Source organism: Suncus etruscus, chromosome 1, assembly GCF_024139225.1.
Source record: "Suncus etruscus isolate mSunEtr1 chromosome 1, mSunEtr1.pri.cur, whole genome shotgun sequence".
Classification (NCBI taxonomy): domain Eukaryota; kingdom Metazoa; phylum Chordata; class Mammalia; order Eulipotyphla; family Soricidae; genus Suncus; species Suncus etruscus.
In genome coordinates this window covers 24,867,838-24,873,837 of record NC_064848.1, presented here as the reverse complement: position 1 = coordinate 24,873,837, position 6,000 = coordinate 24,867,838, and the positions used below count along the sequence as shown (strand labels likewise).

General features: G+C 36.6%; 1 protein-coding gene across 1 annotated transcript in view; it reads right to left on the bottom strand.

The window, feature by feature from the left end:
* AGTPBP1 (ATP/GTP binding carboxypeptidase 1) overlaps positions 1 to 3,782 on the bottom strand; it is a 131,938-nt gene extending 128,156 nt beyond the window's left edge. The window contains exon 1 of the mRNA XM_049784133.1: positions 3,684 to 3,782. The gene's annotated coding sequence lies outside the window, so the exon portion shown is untranslated. The remainder of the gene's footprint in view (positions 1 to 3,683) is intronic.
* Positions 3,783 to 6,000: the final 2,218 nt, after the last annotated feature.

Below are 6,000 nucleotides of genomic sequence, written 5' to 3'. Positions count from 1 at the left end.
TAATAATGAGAATGTATGAGGAAAATGGAGAGCCTGTCTAGAGTACAGGCGGAGGTCGGGTGGGGCGAAGGGAGACTTGGGACATTGGTGATGGGAATGTTGCACTGGTGATGGGTGGTGTTCTTTACATGACTGAAACCCAAACACAATCATGTATGTAATTAAGGTGTTTAAATAAATTAAAAAAAAAAAAAAAAAAAAAAAAACCACAGTGTCTAAGAAAAATTAAAAATTATTAGCAAACTAAATCCAACATTCATATCATACACCATCACCAAGTAGGATTCATCCCAGAACTGTAAGGATGGTTTAATATACATAAATCAATCAACATACCATATTTTTCACTATAAAATGTACCTGACCATAAGATTCACGTAGTTTTTAGATGCATCCTCCCCTGCAACTCAGGTTTTAGCTACAGGTGGCATCCACTTCATAAGATGCACTTTGGGGGGTGGGGGGGGAGTATGTCTTATAGTATGAAAAATACACCTTTTATCAACACAAAGAAAAATAAAAACTATATGACCAAACCAATAGATGCAGGGAAAGCATCTGACAAAATCAACCAACCTTTCATAATATTGCTCAATATAATGGAGGTTGAAGGAATTCTACTCAGTATAATCCAAGCCATCTATCTCAAGCCCACAATAAACATTAAACTCAGACATGAAAAACTAAAAGCCTTCCCCTCTAAGAACAGGTACAATGCTGCCCATTCTCACCATTACTATTCAGTACAGTACCAGTAGTCCTTGCCAGTAGGAATTAGGCAGAAAGAGATCTTAAAAGCATCTTGAAACAGAAAAGAAGTCAAAATATTTGAAGATGACATGATACTTTAAGATAATTCTAAACGGGGCCGGGCGGTGGCGCTAGAGGTAAGGCGTCTGCCTTGCTAGCGCTAGCCTAGGACGGACCGCGGTTCGATCCCCCAGTGTCCCATATGGTCCCCCAAGCCAGGAGCGACTTCTGAGCGCATAGCCAGGAGTAACCCCTGAGCATCACCAGGTGTGGCCCAAAAACCAAAAAAAAAAAAAAAAAAAAGATAATTCTAAACGGAGCCAGAAGGATAGCACAGTGGTAGGGCATTAGCCTTGCGTGAGGCTGATCCAGGACACACTTGGTTCGATCCCCGGCATCACATATGGTCCCCCAAGCCAGGAGCAATTTCTGAGCTCAGAGCCAGGAGTAACCAGAGTCACTGGGTGCAGCCCAAAAACCAAAAATATAATAATAATAAAGAAAAGTAGCAGACTACAAAATCAATACACATAAATCCATGGCTTGTTGACATGCATGCAGATAACAATATAGGAGAAAAAAATTTTAATTCCCTTTATAAGATAACCCGAGTCCACTGGTGAATAAAATACATTATATTCATAATGGAATCATCCACAATTAAAAAAATTCTGCTAAGTGTTTCCTTATGAAGTGAACCTTGAATATATACATATAAAATGGTGGCTTTTTTTTTTTTAGAAACCTCCATAGTTTTTTATAGAGACTAGACCAGTTAACATTTCCCCTGGTAAAATGGTGGTTTCCTTGCTAGACATTTATTACATAGATATGAAGTAACAGCTCATACCCATTTCAATTTACATTTCTTGGTGATAAAGTAGTAACAAGCATTTTTCATATGGCAATCTGTTATGTATTCTTTGGTATCTGGTATTCTTTGGAGGTAAGCTCCTCCCCATTTTTGTGTAATTGTTTTGCTGTTGTTGTTAATTTTAGTAAGTTCTTTATATATTTTTGATATTAGCTCTTTGTTAGATGCATGGTATGCACATATTTTCTCCCAATCTGTAGGGTCTCTCTCTGCTTAATTTTGTTTATTTTAGGAGGTTACCCAGCGATGCTCAGGGCTACACCCAATTCAGTTGCACACCTACCAAAACGAGGGGGATCACATGGTGCCACAAACAAACTTGAGTTTCCTGCATGCAAAGCATGGGCTCCAGCCATTTGAGCTATCTCCGCCATCCTGGATGTCTTTCCATTTTAATGAGTTTATTTTGTTATGTTGAACATCTTTTTTTGTTTTGTTTTGTTTTGGGGTCACACCCGGCAGCGCTCATGTTACTCCTGGCTCTATGCTCAGAAATCTCTCCTGGCAGGCTTGGGGACCATATTTCGTCCTTCTGCATGCCAGGCAAATGCCTTACCTCCATGCTATCTCTCCGGCCCCATGTTGAACATCTTTTAGTCTAATGTTAAGTCCAGGTGTATATATGTATTTTTTTGTAATCAAACATCCAAACTGCACCACTAAAACAAGTATCATGAATGTTTTGTTTTGCCTATGTTATCTTATATGTATTTTATAGTTTCAAGACTTAACAATCCACAGGCAAGTGACAGCACAGCAGGCAGGGCCATTTGCCTTGCATGCAACAGACCTAGGTTTTGATCCTGACATTCCATATGGTCCCCTGAAACCTGCCAGGAATAATTTATGAGTACAGATCCAGGTGTAACCTCTGAAGCACCGCTGGCGTGGCCCAAAAACAAAACAAAAAAGACTTAAGAACCCCAGTTTTGATCCGTTCTGACTTAACTTTTTTGGTGCAGCAAGTCACAAGTGATTCCAACCTTACTGTTTACATGTAGCTATCCAGTTTTTCCAATATCATTTATTGATATTTTCTCCATTAAATGCTCTTAGTTTTCTTGTAACTTAGCTGTAATTAACCTTGTAAATATACAAGAAGATTTTATTTCTAGACTGTTCAATTCTTTTTTTTTTTTTTTTTTTTTTTGGTTTTTGGGCCACACCCCAGTGTTGCTCAGGGGGTTACTCCTGACTGTCTGCTCAGAAATAGCTCCTGGCAGGCACGGGGGACCATATGGGACAACCGGGATTCGAACCAACCACCTTTTGGTCCTGATGGCAGCTTGCAAGACAAACACCGCTGTGCTATCTCTCCGGGCCCTAGACAGTCAATTTCTACTCCCACGGATCTGTATAATTATTTTATTCCAATATCACAATGTTTTGATAATCAGTTTCATAGTTTAGTTTATAGTTTAAAGTAGAACATGTTTTCTTCTCTATTAAGAGAAATAGAAGCTACAGAAATAGTTGTCTTGCATTCATACCTGACCCCTATCAGTATCTAAAAACACATGAATCTCCTGAGTACTGCAAGGTGTGAGACAGATAAAAGAAAAAAGATAACATTAGGAAATTAAAAAAATTATTACCTATCTCTGGTTTGAAAATCTTCATACAGTTGTGTTAAAATGATCATCCTATTCAAAGCATTATATAGATTTAACAAAACCTCTATCAAATGTCCAGTCATTTCTTCAAGGACATAGAACAAAATCACTAAAAAGCTGTATGGACCAATATAATTCCCTGATTAGCTAAAAACAATTCTGGGGGGAAAAAAGAATATGTGAGGCACTGAATTCCCAAACCATATATAGTAATCAAAACAATGTGGCACTAGAATAAAAACAGACTCTCAGATCAGTGGAATAGACCTCAAAGCTCAGAAGTTCTCTCAAATGTATGAACAGTTATTTTACAACACAGAGCATTAAATGGAAAAAGAAAAGATGCCTCAATAAATGGTACTGAGAAAACTGGTATAGCCACATGCAAAAAAAAAAAAACTACTACCTCAATCTCACACCATTAAGTTAATTCAAAACATACAGACCTCATAATTAGATCCAAATCCATAAATTTGAAGAAAATGTTGGCAGGAAATATCCATAAATATTGAATTCAGGGGGTGTCTTCGATGATACTCTTTCACTGGGAAAAAAAAAAAAGGCAGAAGCAAAACACAGAATTATACTGAATGAAAAGTTCCTAAACTAAAAAAATAAGTAAAAAATAACAGTACTGATCAGAGAAAATATCTGCACAATATACATCTGACAAAAAATTCAAAGTATATAAACTTACAACCTCAAAAGTAAAGCATAAATAGGGAAGGAATTGAATAGACATTTTCTCAATGACATACAGCTGGCTAAAGACCATGCAAAAAAGTATTTGTCATTGATTACCAGGGAAAAATGCAAATTAAAATGAAATAGCATCTCATACTAGTAAGAATGGCTTCTACCAAAAAGTCTAAAAAAACAACAAGAATTGGCACAGGTAAGATAAGCCTTCATTCTCTGTTGGTAGGAATGTCACCTGGTTCAGCCTCAAAGACTTCTAAAATATTTTTAAATAAAACTAGCAATCCACTCCTTAGCATCTATCCAAAGGAAAAAAAAATAACTTGAAAAAAAATATGTGCAACCAATGTTTCAATGCAATGCTATTTATATAGTAGCCATAATCTGGAAGCAGATGACAAATGAGTGATAAATATATTTATGTATATGTATCTTTATATATATTATATATAACACACAACAGAGTATTACTCCCACTATAAAGATGATAATCCTACTTTTTGCTACAATTTAGATGGAACTAAAGAGTTCAAGCCTAAGTGAGAGGGAAAATGGTAGATGGTAACACTCATACGTGGAAAGAAAAGAGAAAGGAGGAAAAAAAAGGGATACCATTAGGAAATGGAAAAATGCAAACATTATTTGCACGGCACTGCCAAGAAACTAAGAATAGACAGTGTTAAATGAAAAAAAAAAAAAAAAAACCCCTTCAACTCTGACAACCAAATTGAAGTTTTTGTGCCAGGGAGAGGCACAAAGATGGACAAGATGTATTAGACCTAGAAATAACTTAAGAATAGTGTGGATGATGAAAAAAGATAGTCTAAAGGTTAAGGACCTTGTGTCTTACATTCAACCAACACTCCCCCACTCGATGCCCCGAGCACCAAAACCAACAGGTGTGACCCCTGAGCACAGACCTAGTAGTCAAATGAAAATGGCTGAGTACAGCCACATTCCTCAGAAAAATTAAAAAGTTGTGGGTAAATGGTTTTTGACACACTGCTGGTGGTGGGCATGAATAACTGAACTAAAAGCATAATATAGTACTAAGATTAAAGTAAAAATATATTAAAAGATTTGGATATGTTTAAATGAACTTTCAAAGAATGCTTGGATAAAAGTAGTTCCTAAATTTCAGGAACACTGTTTAATATCTTGTCCAAGCAAGCACATATTCATATACACAATAACAATTTGACAGATCAAGAACATTTAAAGTAGTGCATGGCAAAGAAATCTACAACTCCAGGACAGGTGATTAAAATAGCAGCTGCCATCCACCATATACGGAGACATCCAATGTTCTGTCATAAGGGACAGTTCTATGTCAGCAGCTCACTGACCCATGTCCTCAGGATCCTAATTCTGCTATAGCTGTTCTATTTAAAATTAAATTACATGCTTCCAAAGCAGTACAATGAGGACTGTGCTCATTTGAGCTCAAAGTAACTGAATTGGGGCCAAGAACGGAATTATTATGTGCTAATAATGCTCAGTCAACCCAAGTCCTTTACACAATGGAAGATCCCTTGAACATTAAGGACAAATCAGAAGCAATAATAATTCCTGAGTGCTTACACCACACAGGCACTGGTGGGATAATAATTTTACATGTATTAATTCATATAAGAAACAAGATCATCTGAAACATATATACCATTATTGGTCCATTTTCAAAACTGGGAACACAAAGGTAAGCAGTATATAAGGGCAAGATTTTTACCCTTCTATACTCTCTGACCAGCCCCTAACACCTTGTTTCTTTAAAACCAGAATGTTTTCCATTTTTTTATGACTCTTTAGTCTCAAAAAATACAAAGAGAATAAACAATTTGCAATAAAGCAATGCCAGGATTCAAAAGCAGCCAGTCTGACTCTGAGTCCATCTACATACAAATATATAATACATATAATCCATACTACCATGGTACAAAGAAAGCAAGATGCTAAAAAGTGTGAAATCTGGGACTCTCTTTATACAACTCTAAGATCCCAATGCCCACAGACCACTTCTAACTAGCAAGAAAGTCCTTTGACAAGTTGATCCACATCCAAATACAA